At 43.4% G+C, this 16,097-nt stretch overlaps 1 long non-coding RNA gene across 1 annotated transcript in view; it reads right to left on the minus strand.

Annotated features, from left to right (window-relative positions):
* Positions 1–2,989: 2,989 nt before the first annotated feature.
* LOC130291786 (uncharacterized) overlaps positions 2,990–16,097 on the minus strand; it is a 345,719-nt gene continuing 332,611 nt past the window's right edge. Inside the window, exon 3 of the long non-coding RNA XR_008848033.1 lies at positions 2,990–3,285. This is a non-coding gene — a long non-coding RNA (uncharacterized LOC130291786). The remainder of the gene's footprint in view (positions 3,286–16,097) is intronic.

Here is a 16,097-nt window from a genome sequence, read left to right on the forward strand (position 1 = left end):
TACTGCAGACCCTTATGGAGCAAAAACTATAAACCCCAGATGTTGTTGCTCATGGCAATTCCAGAAATCATCAATTTCAGGTCAACAATCATTTTCCAGTCAGAGTCCCCCGGGTCACATTTCATCTCCATTTTGTTCTTTGTAACAAGAATGAGTAACAATTAAAAATCAATAGTTGTAAAATTTTTTGGCCTTTATGACCAGACACAGTTCAATGATTTCAAGCATGTGCTCAGTGTATGGCTATTACACGGTGATTCATGCACTGCTTTGACCTCCAGCAAATAAGATGTACTATGTGCATAATATGGTGACGTTAACCATGTCTATTCTGCAACAGGTCACTTTTAGGCTATGTTTCCACTTGTTTTTTTTTCCCCCATGGTGTTTTTTTCATTAAAAAAAAAAAAAAAAAATGCAGCCAGATGTCAGCTAAATTGCTAAATTCTTTTTCCACTTTGCGCTTTTCAGTTTGGCGTTTTTTTTTATTCTTTTGGTGTTTTTTCACTCTTTTTTGGGCGTTTTTCAGCTCCTTGGCGGTTTTACAATTCCCAGCATGTTGAGCCTATGGCATTTTTTCCCCTTAAATTGTGCTGTTTTTCTCCCATAGAAGTCTATGGGAGTAAAAAAAACGCCAAGAAAAACGACATGGGGGTTTTAACTTTGGTGTTTTTGTAGGTGCTTTTTTTGTTCTTTTTTGGAATTTAGCAATCAAAAAAAGGGATGGAGATACCTTTTTTAATAAAATTTCATAGGGCACCATAAAAAAAAAAAAAAAAAGATACAGTAGTGATGGAAAAATTGTATCTAACAAAATGTATCTTTTTTATAATGACATTTTTATAAATTTTTAAACAGGGATCATTTTATGTGTGCGGGCAGGGCACTAAAAATGTAGCTGACAATAATAAAAATGTAGTCTGTGTGTGTTTTTTTTATTTATTTTTTATTTTTTAGGTAGTACTACACCCAGCATGGAACACACTTTTCCAAGATGGGAATAGTAGTACTGCCCAAAAAATATTAAAAAAAAAAAAAGGGAAAAACACACACACTACATTTTTATTATTGTCAGCTACATTTTTGGTGCCCTGCCCGCACACATAAATTGATCCCTGTTTAAAAATAAAAATTTCGTAATAAAAAATATAATTTTCGTTTTTCCATTGCTACTGCATCTTTTTTTTGTTTTTGTACCAAACAGATTTTGAAAAAAACATCAAAGGAGCCAAAAATGCAATTTCCGCTCAAAGGCAAAAAACGCCATGGTGCAAAGGGGCTACAGCCATTTTCTTACCAGGTAATTTAAACCTTAAAAGTTTTACATGAGGGTAGATCAGTAAGCTGGCTATCACTTACTGTTTATGGAAGTAAGCAATTTGTACTTTCCAGAGCAATGTTTTTGCAATAAAATATGATTCAGTCTTGTTAGTTCATGGGGTGAAAGGCTGGCTAAGTACCCTTTAAACCAGTGTCCCCCACCCAATAGCTGTTGTCAAGCTACTTAGCCATCAGGGTTTGATGGGAGTTGTAGTTTTGCACCAGCTGGAGGCACCTTGCTTTGGAAACACCGTTTTAGAACATTAGTGTCCAAATGTCTAAATGTCCAAAAGTCTAAATGTTGCAAAACTAAAACTCCCAGCATGCCCGGACAAATTTTAACATGAGCTATCATATTTAACGTTGCCCGGGCTTGCTAGGAGTTGTAGTTTTGCAACATCTGGAGGGCCACAGTTTGGAGACTATTGTCCTAGAGGAATCATCTTTGCTGTTAAGGGGTTGCTTTGGCTGTGTACGCTCACATTTGGGGAGAGACTACTTCATTAGCTTTTGGTTTATAGCCGTGTTCCCCAACCTGCGGCTCTCCGGCTCTTGCAAAACTATAACTCCCAGCAAACCCTGATGGCTAAGTAGTTTGACAACAGCTATTGGGGGGTGAACACTGGTTTAAAGCGTACTTTGCCAGCTTTTCTTCCAATGAACTAACAAGACTGGATCATATTTTATTACAAGTCTGCATTGTGCATTTCCTTTGTTATAATGCCTGTAAAAACGTGAACAAGTTAACAACTGGATGTTATGCTTTCCCTTGTCAAGGGATGAGTCCCCACAGGCACTTAGGCTATGTTCACACAGCAGAGTTGTGCTGAATAATTCCGATGAAATTTACTGCCCTTCTGTTCAACAGGATTCAGCTCTCCCATTCTCATGGTAGAATTTCCATCGTGTGGATTTGGAAATTCTGCATGCCGGAAAAAATATAAGCCTGGTCCCATTGAAGTCAATGGGGCTTTGAATTCAGTTTTTTGAGTGCACAGAAATTTTGTCGAAATTCTGCCCAAATTCCACTCACATTCCGCAAAACTGAGAAAAATCTGCAGTCTGCAGAGAAGAATAGGGCACTCACTGTTGACTGCTTCTGTGGCAACTTTATTTAAAGAAATCAAAAATACATTAGGCCCATAGGTAGGAGATGGACATGTGGCGGGGGTTGCTTCCAGGGCAATCTTATTCTCTTATTACGATTGGACTGTCCAGTCACTGCTCACTGTGTAAGGACACACCTTATTGACAATAGTAGGAATAGTAACAACCAGTTTTCATATGGAATACCAATGGTATGGTTCATTACAGAAATTTTAGAAAAGATGCTTCAACATTGTGGGGGAAATGCATAAAGGGAAATACAAATATCTACTAAACAGACATGAAAGCTAGAAGGTCCACTCTATGGGGAATTGAATTAACTTTTCAGGTAAGAACAGATTTGCTGCCTATCTTAGCACTTGTCAGGAATTCTATAATGAGTGGACAATTATAGTCACATCACAAAAAAAATAATAATAATAATTATGCAATAGTTTTTAATGTGTTTACCAATTATAGTTATGTCATTTTCTGATAATGGAGCAATTTTTTCTGGCACCAATATTCACTTTATTCTAGTTCAATAACTTTTTTTTCTCCTTACATTTCAATCACTTTACAGCTCGTATTAGCAAAAGTGACTTAGAGGGAACAGTATTTGGGTATAATCATGTCCTACCTTGTGGAGTCGGCAGCTGTGATTGCAATCAGCGGAGGAATCCTCAGTGCTAGGAAATTTGGCCGCTGCGGACTCTCAGTATCCGGCTTTCTGTCCCATTCTGCTTGCTCTGCCAGTCTAAATGCCAACGGAGGAAGCTGTATATTTCTACAGGAAAGCCTGCGTACTAAATATGGCTCCATTTCCTCGGAAACACTGTCTTCTTCTTCCATTTTGGAATGAAGAGCTTCATCTGATACCTAATAAGCATAAAAATGATAAAAATAAAAATGTATGTAAAGAAAATAACTATACATTTACTATACTATTCCTATATAGCCCTAGGGCATCTGCATGGGTAAACTCTACTTTAAAAATAGGAGCTTATACATGCTGTCAGTATGAACCTCCTGTTTATATTTCCTTTTTTCCAATAAAAAGAAGCATTCCGTGATTGTTTAATTTTTTTGCCCATATCATGTACACTCACTTTCACAGTCCTACAGCACCATCTGTTTTACTCCAGCACATCTCCATCTATATGTTTTATCACTCTAATTTGGTCATGTGATCATCAGTCTGACTCTCCAAACTTAACAACACTTAAGGGGGTACTCCACTGCCTCAGCGTTTGGAACATTTTGTTCTGCTGGGCACGGGCTGCGGGGGGTAATGATGTCATGGCCATACCCCTTTTAATATCACGCACCACCCCCTTAAGGCAAGTCTATGGGAGGGGGTGTGGTGGGCACCACGACCCCTCCCATAGACTTACATTGAGGGGGTGGGGTGTGATGTCACGAGGGGTGTGACCGTGAAGTCACGACCCTCTCAGCCCGCACCCAGCGTTTGGAACAAAAGTTCCAAATGCTGGGGAAGTGGAGTACCCCTTTAATATGTCTGTGTTCACACAGTTGACAAAGTTTCCTTACCGATTGTTTCCCAACCAGGGTGCCCCTGTTGCAAAATCAAAAGTCCCAGGAAAATTGGTTGGAAAATACTGCTGTATGGGATCAGGTTATATAGTAGTTATACTCCCCCCTTGTTCACACATTGCATTGTTTGCAGTTTAACTGTAATGGTTTAAATTCTCAATTGTGATTATAGGTCAAATCATTTTCACCCCATGGATATTTCTCTAAAAAATGCACTTCAAATATGAAAACACATCAAAATGGAATATAATGTGAACTGACCCCAACCCATCTTTCACCGTTCTGCCCATCATGTGATCTGGCCCCTTCATATTCATCTTCTGCTCTCCATCATGTTGCCATTATATCCTGTGAGCATGTCCTTATTTACTGAACCAGATCATGAACGGCCCCAGACCATGAGCTGCTACCCCTCCTTGTACTGGAGAGCAGAAGATGAATATTTATGAATGGGGCGGTATTAAAAGTATCAGCTGGTGGGCAGAACGGTGCCCCATGGGGCTGGAAACACCCCTTATGCACCAAAACTAGCATGTACATTCTTGGATTTAACTATTTTTCTCAGAAACGGCTCAATTGAATTAAAAATGGTAACCTGCATTAGATGCAGCATTACCTGTTCTATTACAGTGTATAAGAAGGTATTTGCTTATATTATTTATTTCATTTATTTAATTATATTATTTGTTGTCTTCATAGAATGTAAAGCCAAATTAGATTTATTTCTTAAAGGGGTGTTCCAGGAAAAAACTTTATTTTATATATCAACTGGCTCCAGAAAGTTAAACAGATTCGTAAATTATTTCTATTAAAAAATCTTAATCCTTTCAGTACTAATGAGCTTCTGAAGTTAAGGTTGTTCTTTTCTGTCTAAGTTCTCTCTGATGACACGTGTCTCGGGAAACGCCCAGTTTAGAATAGGTTTGCTATGGAGATTTGCTTCTAAACTGGGCGTTTTCCGAGACACGTGTCATCAGAGAGCACTTAGACAGAAAAGAACAACCTTAACTTCAGAAGCTCATTAGTACTGAAAGGATTAAGATTTTTTAATAGAAGTAATTTACAAATCTGTTTAAATTTCTGGAGCCAGTTGATATATAAAAAAAAAAGTTTTTTTCCTGGATAACCCCTTTAAAGATAAATTCATTACTGCCACCATATGCTACAGTTTTCACATTTGCGAACAGCTTAAATTACAGTCATAATTTCCTCACCCCATCCTGGGTCAGTAACAAGCAGCTCAAGAACAACCTTGTAAAATCTACTTGATGTCTTTAATTTTTTTACCGTATTAATAGAGTTTCAGGCTTATTCTTTTGTATAAACTAGTATTAACTGTCTGAATATGCAAAGTAATCAGCAATGAATAATATGTATGACTAATGCTGCAATGTGCAGGGTACTATGATGCAATATGAAAGTCTGTAAAGCCAATTTAACTTCTCTCTGTTCCCTGCCCCTTTCTTAATAACTATGTATTCTTACTGTAGGTTGGTAAATAGATAAATAATACATATGGTACATTTTTAAACCCTTTTAGGGTAGGGTATCACGTGCTGTATTTTACTGCATATTTTCTGCAGCCGAATATGTCACCCATTGATTTAAATAAGTAGGAAAATACGCAGGGGCAAATATGCAGCAAAATAAGGCACATGTGACCCTACCCTAAAAGTGTCACAGGAGGACGTCAGGTCGCCGTCGGAGAGAAGCGCATGTGTGTGTGTGCATGTGTGGGGGTCTGTGTGTGTGTCTGTCTGTCTGTATGTGTGTGCATGTGTGGGTGTTTGTCTGTGTGTGTGTGTGTGTGCGCGCATGTGTGGGGGTCTGTGTGTGTGAGTGAGTGAGTGCGGGGGGGGGGGGGGGGGAACCTGCTTCTACCTAATGTGGGGAACCTGCTTCTGACTAATGTGGGGAACCTGCTTCTACCTAATGTGGGGAACGTAATACTACCTAATGTGGGGAACCTGCTTCTACCTAATGTGGGGAGCCTGCTACTACCTAATGTGGGGAACCTGCTACTACCTAATGTGGGGAACTATACTGCACCTAATGTGGGGGAACTATACTGCACCTAATGTGGGGAACTATACTGCACTTAATGTGGGAGAACTATACTGCACCAAATGTGGGGGAACTATACTGCACCAAATGTGGGGGGAACTGTACTGCACCTAATGTGGAGAGCTATACTGCACCTAATGTGGCGAACTATACTGCACCTAATGTGGGGGAACTATACTGTACCTAATGTGGGGGAACTATACTGCACCTAATGTGGGGGAACTATACTGCACCTAATGTGGGGAACTATACGGCACCTAATGTTGGGGAACTATACTGCACCTAATGTGGGGAACTATACTGCATCTGATTAAGAGGGGCAGGGGACTGGTGAAGGGGTACATGGGACTGATTAAGGGGGCAGGGGACTGATTAAATATAAAATAAAAATATTATCACAAATATTTTTTTTCCTCTGTGTGTACGTTTATGGGGGGGGGGGGGGGGGCGCCACAAGGTTAGCTCGCACAGGGCGCCTGAACACCTAAGGACGGCCCTGATCCAGAGCATTGGAGGCCTCAAGCCTAAAGTCATGAAGCCACAAGTCGGTCATCAGTAAATCAAACTATCTTATTGTCAGTCACCATCTCTGTCAAGTCAAGTCCATCTGTAGTCACCGTGGCCTGCACAAAAGTCAGTCTAACTACTACAAGTCCCAGCAAGCCTGCGAGGTCCCCGTGTGCCTGATCGCCTCCCTTGGATATTTGGCTGTACTGCAAAGACTATATCATCTGTTTTGCCTCAGTAAATCTGCCGTTATCCGTAATCTGGCGTTGGTTTCTTCTTTTCTTTGGGTGGTTAAGACTAAACCATGCCCTGGTGTGATGACAAGAAGAGGTTAATAACATCTGCCCATTTGGGCCATAACATCTGCCCTGCATCTACCCTGCACCTCACACCCCGAAAGCACAATAGCTTATTTCATAATGAACTGTAAGGGGAAAAATATATATACCTGGCGTGCCTCCATTTACTACAAGCAGACGGAATGCACAAGGCTTTGCCTTGGGGAGAAAACTAATAAAAACACACAGTATGTGTCCATAGCAACCAATCAGATTATTCCTTTAATTTTTTAATTCTAATCTGAAAAACAATAAATCGAATTCTCTTCTGGTTGAACTGCATTTCCTGCAATCTGGACAAAACACAATTAGGGTGTGCCGTATTTTACAAGTCTATCATGAGCATTTCACAATATACAGGGTGCACCTGTAGATAAAGTCAGATATTACATAGTAACAAACTCATAAACAATTCAACAAAAGGAGTAAGGGCCCTGATGACAAGCAAGAGCTTACAATCTACGAAGAAAAGGGGGGGGGGGGGGCACTAGAGCACAAGAGGAGTGATAATCCTGCTCACAAGAGCTTACAATCTATGAGGAAATAGGGGGACACAAGAGGAGGGAGGGCCCTGATCAAAAGAGCTTACAATCTATGAGGGAATAGGGGGACACAAGAGGAGTGAGGGCCCTGATCACAAGAGTTTACAATCTATGAGGGAATAGGGGGACACAAGCAGAGTGAGGGTCCTGATCACAAGAGCTTACAGTCTATGAGGAAATAGGGGGACACAAGCGGAGTGAGGACCCTGATCACAAGAGCTTACAGTCTATGAGGAAATAGGGGGACACAAGCGGAGTGAGGACCCTGATCACAAGAGCTTACAGTCTATGAGGGAATAGGGGGACACAAGAGGAGTGAGGGTCCTGATCACAAGAGCTTACAATCTATGAGGGAATAGGGGGACACAAGAGTAGTGAGGACCTTGATTACAAGAGCTTACAGTCTATGAGGGAATAGGGGGACACAAGAGGAGTGAGGGCCCTGATCACAAGAGCTTACAGTCTATGAGGAAATAGGGGGACACAAGAGGAGTGAGGGCCCTGATCACAAGAGCTTACAGTCTATGAGGGAATAGGGGGGACACAGGAGGAGTGAGGACCCTGATCACAAGAGCTTACAGTCTATGAGGGAATAGGGGGACACAAGAGGAGTGAGGGTCCTGATCACAAGAGCTTACAGTCTATGAGGGAATAGGGGGACACAAGAGGAGTTAGGGTCCTGATAACAAGAGCTTACAGTCTATGAGGGAATAGGGGGACACAAGAGAAGTGAAGGCCCTGATCACAAGAGCTTACAGTCTATGAGGGAATAGGGGAACACAAGAGGAGTGAGGGTCCTGATCACAAGAGCTTACAATCTATGAGGGAATAGGGGGACACAAGAGGAGTGAGGGTCCTGTTCACAAGAGCTTACAATCTATGAGGGAATAGGGGGACACAAGAGGAGTGAGGGTCCTGATCACAAGAGCTTACAGTCTATGAGGAAATAGGGGGACACAAGCGGAGTGAGGGTCCTGATCACAAGAGCTTACAGTCTATGAGGAAATAGGGGGACACAAGCGGAGTGAGGACCCTGATCACAAGAGCTTACAATCTATGAGGGAATAGGGGGACACAAGAGGAGTGAGGGTCCTGATCACAAGAGCTTACAATCTATGAGGGAATAGGGGACACAAGAGTAGTGAGGACCTTGATTACAAGAGCTTACAGTCTATGAGGGAATAGGGGGACACAAGAGGAGTGAGGGTCCTGATCACAGGAGCTTACAGTCTATGAGGAAATAGGGGGACACAAGAGGAGTGAGGGCCCTGATCACAAGAGCTTACAGTCTATGAGGGAATAGGGGGGACACAGGAGGAGTGAGGACCCTGATCACAAGAGCTTACAGTCTATGAGGGAATAGGGGGACACAAGAGGAGTGAGGGTCCTGATCACAAGAGCTTACAGTCTATGAGGGAATAGGGGGACACAAGAGGAGTTAGGGTCCTGATAACAAGAGCTTACAGTCTATGAGGGAATAGGGGGACACAAGAGAAGTGAAGGCCCTGATCACAAGAGCTTACAGTCTATGAGGGAATAGGGGAACACAAGAGGAGTGAGGGTCCTGATCACAAGAGCTTACAATCTATGAGGGAATAGGGGGACACAAGAGGAGTGAGGGTCCTGTTCACAAGAGCTTACAATCTATGAGGGAATAGGGGGACACAAGAGGAGTGAGGGTCCTGATCACAAGAGCTTACAGTCTATGAGGAAATAGGGGGACACAAGCGGAGTTAGGGTCCTGTTCACAAGAGCTTACAGTCTATGAGGAAATAGGGGGACACAAGCGGAGTGAGGACCCTGATCACAAGAGCTTACAATCTATGAGGGAATAGGGGGACACAAGAGGAGTGAGGGTCCTGATCACAAGAGCTTACAATCTATGAGGGAATAGGGGGACACAAGAGTAGTGAGGACCTTGATTACAAGAGCTTACAGTCTATGAGGAAATAGGGGGACACAAGAGGAGTGAGGGCCCTGATCACAAGAGCTTACAATCTATGAGGGAATAGGGGACACAAGAGTAGTGAGGACCTTGATTACAAGAGCTTACAGTCTATGAGGGAATAGGGGGACACAAGAGGAGTGAGGGCCCTGATCACAAGAGCTTACAGTCTATGAGGAAATAGGGGGACACAAAAGGAGTGAGGGCCCTGATCACAAGAGCTTACAGTCTATGAGGGAATAGGGGACACAAGAGGAGTGAGGGCCCAGATCACAAGAGCTTACAGTCTATGAGGGAATAGGGGGGACACAAGAGGAGTGAGGGTCCTGATCACAAGAGCTTACAGTCTATGAGGGAATAGGGGACACAAGAGGAGTGAGGACCCAGATCACAAGAGCTTACAGTCTATGAGGGAATAGGGGGGACACAAGAGGAGTGAGGGTCCTGATCACAAGAGCTTACAGTCTATGAGGGAATAGGGGGACACAAGAGGAGTGAGGGTCCTGATCACAAGAGCTTTCATTCTATGAGGGAATAGGGGGACACAAGAGGAGTGAGGGTCCTGATCACAAGAGCTTACAATCTATGAGGGAATAGGGGGACACAAGAGGAGTGAGGACCCTGATCACAAGAGCTTACAATCTATGAGGGAATAGGGGGACACAAGAGGAGTGAGGGTCCTGATCACAAGAGCTTACAGTCTATGAGGAAATAGGGGGACACAAGAGGAGTGAGGGGCCTGATCACAAGACCTTACAATGAATGACTGGTTGAAGGAAGCATTACACATAGTGTTTATACAAAATACATTCAGAATCCTCATATTTGGCTGGAGACATAACTACAGTTTTACAACTGATATTCTTTGCATGATGTTGCTTTCATACATACTGCCGTCCATTATATAAAGGATGTGCCATATACTGCAGCTGACCAGCTTTCGCCCATACAGGTTCCCATATACAAAGGGCTATGAGGCAGATACAATTAATAAGAATGACAGATTTAAAGGCTCTTTCAGAGGTCATAGATGACCGTCCTACACTATTTATGATTCATCCTAATTTGCCGCTTTTCTACTCATAGTCATGTCCACTCGTATTGCTGTGTACCATTACATTCATTAACTAGAGAACTTAGTAAAATAACACATGACGAATACAGAATAATGAGTCTTCGTGTTGCATGACCGCAGTAACACCGTTTTCACCATTGTAAAACTGATTTCCCATAAATAAAGCTGTTCAGTCATGACATGACGCATATAAAACAGAGGGGACCCACTAAAAAGATCAATAAGGGCTTCTCATTATAGCTCAAGGCGTTGATACCCAGGAGAGAAGGGCCTGGTGTTTGCTCTTGACTTTACTACCTTTCCATCTCCTACTCGGCACTTCTGTATGACAAACAATTCAAAGGTGGATAAAAAAATAATACATGTAATCGGTGAACTGTGGTTCCTAAAACATTTATCTCAAGGAAAAATACAAGATGTGAAGGAAGTGGGAAACCTGCCAAGCCATGTCTGGCATGCAACCATCTTGGATTCAACTTCGGTTTGTATGACACATTAAACCGGTAGATAGGTAGGGCTTTAGGTTAACATAAATATATTCATTCTCATGTTAAAACAGGGATTTTATATGAAACTAGGAAATGGACAATAAAGTCTACAGATTGTGTTTAACATGCTGTCCACCATATTTGATTGTTATGGTCATCCTTTTCTTCCATTGTTATGAACTTTTAACAAAACATCTGGCATAATCTTCAACTATTTCATTATTCACATTGCCTGAAGAGAAGAAAAATCACAGTTTAACCTGGCAATGAATAAAAATAGGTCAACATGTGTGGCGGCCACTGGGTGTTGGTAGACGTACTGTTACGCCGAGCGCTCCGGGTCCCTGCTCCTCCCCGGAGCGCTCCTCTCTGCAGCTGGAGCGCTGCACTGTCACTGCCGGCGGGGATGCGATTCGCATAGCGGGACGCGCCCGCTCGTGGGTCGCATCCCAATCTACTTACCTGTCCCGTTCCCCGGCTGTCATGTCCTGGCGCGTGTGGCTACGCTCTCTAGGGCGCGCGCGCCAGCTCTCTAAGATTTAAAGGTCCAGTGCACCACTAATTGGTGCCTGGCCCAATCAGTGTAATTGCTCCCATCTGCTCCATGCCTATAATACCTCACTTCCCCTTCCCAGCATTGCCAGATCTTGTTGCCTCAGTGCCTAGTGAAAGCGTTTCTGTGTTTGCCTTTCCAGTGTTACCAGACCTTCTGCCGTTGCCTTTGACTACGAACCTTGCCGCCTGCCCCGACCTTCTGCTACGTCTGACCTCGCCTCTGTCTAGTACTCCTGTCCCACGCCACTCTCAGCAGCCAGTGAGGTTGAGCCGTTACCGGTGGATATGACCTGGTTGCTACCGCCGCAGCAAGACCATCCCGCTTTGCGGCGGGCTCTGGTAAATACCAGTAGCAACTTAGAACCGGTCCACCGGTACGGTCCACGAGTATCCCTCTCTGACACAGAGGATCCACCTCCAGCCTGCCGAATCCTAACATGTACCTTGATCACTTTGTGACGCCAGGGTACCGTTTATCCGATCCAAGGTCTGAAGTTGGGAGGCAGTCTTCCTGAGCCAGACACGATGAGAAAATAAGCACATCAATGTCAGGTTATGGTTAACCCCCTTTACTGAGCTTGTGAAGTTGGTATAACACAAACAGCTGGCCTTAGTGTGAGAGTGCAGCGTACCCCTTGTGAGCTTTGTTGCCGTTATGAGACTTGGGGTGTTTTCACCAAACGGAATTGTAGAATTTGTGGTTCTGGTAGCTAGGGTCCTTCCAAGGCACTGTAGACTATTCTGTAGGTGCATGAATCTTTCCTGCGAGTGACACTTGTAAGATGACCAGTAGTAACTTGAAACTGAAGTAGGCCTCTGCTTAGGATACACAGCACACCTGAGCTTAGCTGCTGCTCAGGAGTCTCACTAGGTTATAAACTAACTGTGGACTCACTAACTTCTCCCCTGTACCTCACTATGCAGAGGGGACTTTTGGGGTCTCATTGGCTCACATGGGGTTCACTGCTCACATTTTTTAAAGGCACAGTAAAATGTTAAACATACATACATGGAACCATAACAAAATTAATTTAAGAAAAATAAAAAGAATGCTAGTGGGCCCAACACTCTATGGTGCCAGGCTGCCCAAGTCAGTCTGAAACCATGGGACAGCCACTTGTGCTAGGACACCACACATGATTGTTGTGTATTTTTTTTTTAATTCTTTACCAGCTTGATGTGTTGCACACCTGTAAGTCTGTGTATATATTTACAAAGAGTGCATGAGCTCGAAACGCTTCCAGATACGGTCATCTGTGTTGTAAAGCTGTTGCAAGATTTTACCCTACTATATATAAAGCCATTGTTCTTTTGAAACTGCTGGATTATCCTTAGTTTTTTTGCTGTTACACACCTATCTCCATTACAATTACGATGACTGCAATGTTGGTTTCCTCTTCCCAGTCACTTGTGCTTAAAATTGATTCACCAATTGCCAAAACATTTTTATTTTATAAAGATGTTTTCTTTCTTTTCAGACACCTTGTTGATCAATGATGAATAATGAAATTTCCCAATGGTCCAATTATGTTCAAAACTGAATATATAATGCCCCTTTAAACAAAATATTTTGTTGTTCTCTTTACATATTCTTTAAAACCTAAAACCATTACTAGGCCATCGATGTGCAAATTTTGTGTGTCAAATCCCCAGTAAGGCCTTGTTCACATGTCTGTGCCAATTTCTGTGCCAGTTTCCAATGCCTTGAATTCAACGGGATCCTACTGCGTTGTGCACACGATGGAATTTCAGTGTCAGATGTTTCTATTTTCCGTGTTCGCACAAAGAATGAACACATTCATTCTTTTTGCAGAGTCCGCACAGAATGCATAGCCATCTATGAGACAGAACATTCCTGTGCGGTCCCAGAGGCAGCATATTATGCCGGCTCCTGCAGTTTGCGGAATGTCCGCACGCAGATTCTCCATGCGGACATTCTGTCGTGTGAACATAGTCTAACTGGACCATCATCATCATCATCAGACTGAACTGACCATTAGAACTTTCATTCCAGGCCAAACCTTGGTGGCAGCAGGAAACCGCACTTAGGGGGTTACTATAAAGAAAAGAGGCAAACACAAAATTAAATAAGTTGAAGTAGATTAACCCCTTGGATTTGTTCCCATTTGACATGCTTGGAAAAATTGTATGTAATAGGTAATACCATTTAGGGAACTGAGCTATAATACCTGGTTTGTCAATATTTACGGTTAAAGGGGTATTCTGGCCTTAGACATCTTATCCCCTATCCAAAGGATAGGAAATAAGAGGTCTGATGCCGGGCGCTGCTCCCGAGATGGAACAGCGCCCGGCAGAGAATCCTGCGTTCTGCATGAGAATCACAGTGAGATCCCAGTGTTGGGACCCCCGCTATCAGACATCTTGTCCCCTATCCTTTTGATAGGGGATAAGATGTCTAAGGTTGGAATACCCCTTTAACCCCTTAAGGACGCAGCCCTTTTTTACCTTAAGGACTGAGCCCTTTTTCGCAATTATGACCACCGTCGCTTTACGAATTAATAACGCGAAAACGCTTTTACCGAATATTCTGATTCTGAGATAGTTTTTTCGTGACATATTCTACTTTATTTTGGTGGTAAATTTTCAGCGTTAATTGCATCCTTTTTTTGGTGAAAAATCCCAAAATTTCATGAAAATTTTGAAAATGTTGCATATTTCTAACTTTGAAGCTCTCTAATTGTAAGGAAAATGGATATTCCAAATAAATTTTATTTTTCTTCAAAAACACAATATGTCCACTTTATGTTGGCATCATAAAAAGGAACATATTTTAGTTTTTTGAAAAAAATAGAGGGCTTCAAAGTAGAGCAGCAATTTTCAAACATTTCATGAAAATTGCTAAATTTGAAGGGACAGATGTTACAGAACTACAACTCTCAGCATACCTGGGCAGTCAAGGCATGCTTAGAGTTGTAGTTTGGCAACATCTGGAGGGCTACTGTTTGGGCACCACTGTGCAGTTTGGCCCCCCTAGTGATTGCCACAGTAAAGATCGACTTACTTTCACTTTCAATCCCCCCCCCCCCACACTGTCGATTCCCTACCTGATCAGGATCCTGCAGGTTCCAGCGAAGATCCCAGGTCCCCAGGCATCCTCTCCGGCAGGTACGGCCTCCATATTCTTCCCAGAGCCCCTCGACATCCAGGGGCGGGCAGAACGGGGGGTTGCCATGGCAAACCCCTTGCCTGCGCTGCCATTGGTCAGAACTCCGTTCTGAGTAATGGCAGGGGATAGGAGTAGATTGCAGCTTTGCGACCTCACTCCTATCCTTTAGGCTGATCGGGGCTGTTGCTGACAACTCCGATCAGCCCTATTTTCCGGGTGATCAGGTCACCAGAGAACCGATCAGCCCGGAATTGGAGAAAATCGCATGTCTGAATTGACATGCGATTTTCTCCGATCGCCGACATGGGGGGGTCTCAGGACCCCCCTGGGCGATGTGCCAGGGTGCCTGCTGAATGATTTCAGCAGGCATCCGGCTCCGGTCCCCAACCGGCTAGCGGTGGGGACCGGATTTCCCACGGGCGTATGGATACGCCCTCGTTCCTAAAGGACTCGTAATGCAGGGCGTATCCATACGCCCTGTGTCCTGAAGAGGTTAAGTCACTGTGCCTTGATAATTGCAGTGATGGTGCTGGGTAACTGCTAAGTAGCTTCCATTTACTTCAATAACCCGTAGAGAGGCCATCAATAGCTTCAGGTTGGAAAATCCCTTTAAGAGGGAACCAAGCACTAGATTTTACCATATATAACACTTGACAATGCATTATATATGGTTAAATTGTTATCCTTACCATCCCCATTGGACTTTTTTTCCCCCCAGGGATGGTGAGGATATGAAGTTATAAAGTATCCCCTGCTGCCCTGTACGTAGCAACCCCTGGACAGGGAGCTATACTTACTTGGTCCTGTCCCTCCAGCCATAGTTATGCCCCCTCTGTATGATTGATGGCCAGCATAAATGCTCTACTCCCCAAACAGACGGAGCAGAGCAGTGACGTGGGCTGTCATTCACATTGAGGGGGTGTTACTATGGGTGGAGCGATGGGACCAAGTAATTATAGCTCCCCGCCCAGGGGACAACTTACAGGGTAGTGGGGAAGACTTTACAACTTCATATCATCACCATCCCTGGGGGCAAAAACATCCCCCGGGTATGGTGAGGATAAAGATTTTACCTTATGTAGGACACTGCCAAGCAATATACAGGGTAAAATCTAATGCTTGTGTGGTAACTGCCTTGGGGTGTAGTGTAGTTGGGGTGTTGCTTCGGTATATGAGGGGTTAATTTAACCCTTGTCACTCGTGATGCCAGGGTGAGGGTTAATACGCTGAGGTAAATCTTCGGCCTATCACCACCCTTCCCAGAAACGATAGGTGCGTGCTTAAATGAATGAAGGTCCACAATAGAGGTGAACTTGAACTTGCATAAACTTTACTGAGGTACTTGTGGTACATCCAACTAACAGCAACAGTCTTAGCAATACAGTCTCTATACAGCACGGCAGTGATTGACAGATGCTGAGGACCATTGACTTATCCAAAGGATTATTAGAATTAGGATTGGTGCAGATATCCGTCCGGATTTAGGGGTCTATTTA

Source organism: Hyla sarda, chromosome 1, assembly GCF_029499605.1.
Source record: "Hyla sarda isolate aHylSar1 chromosome 1, aHylSar1.hap1, whole genome shotgun sequence".
Classification (NCBI taxonomy): domain Eukaryota; kingdom Metazoa; phylum Chordata; class Amphibia; order Anura; family Hylidae; genus Hyla; species Hyla sarda.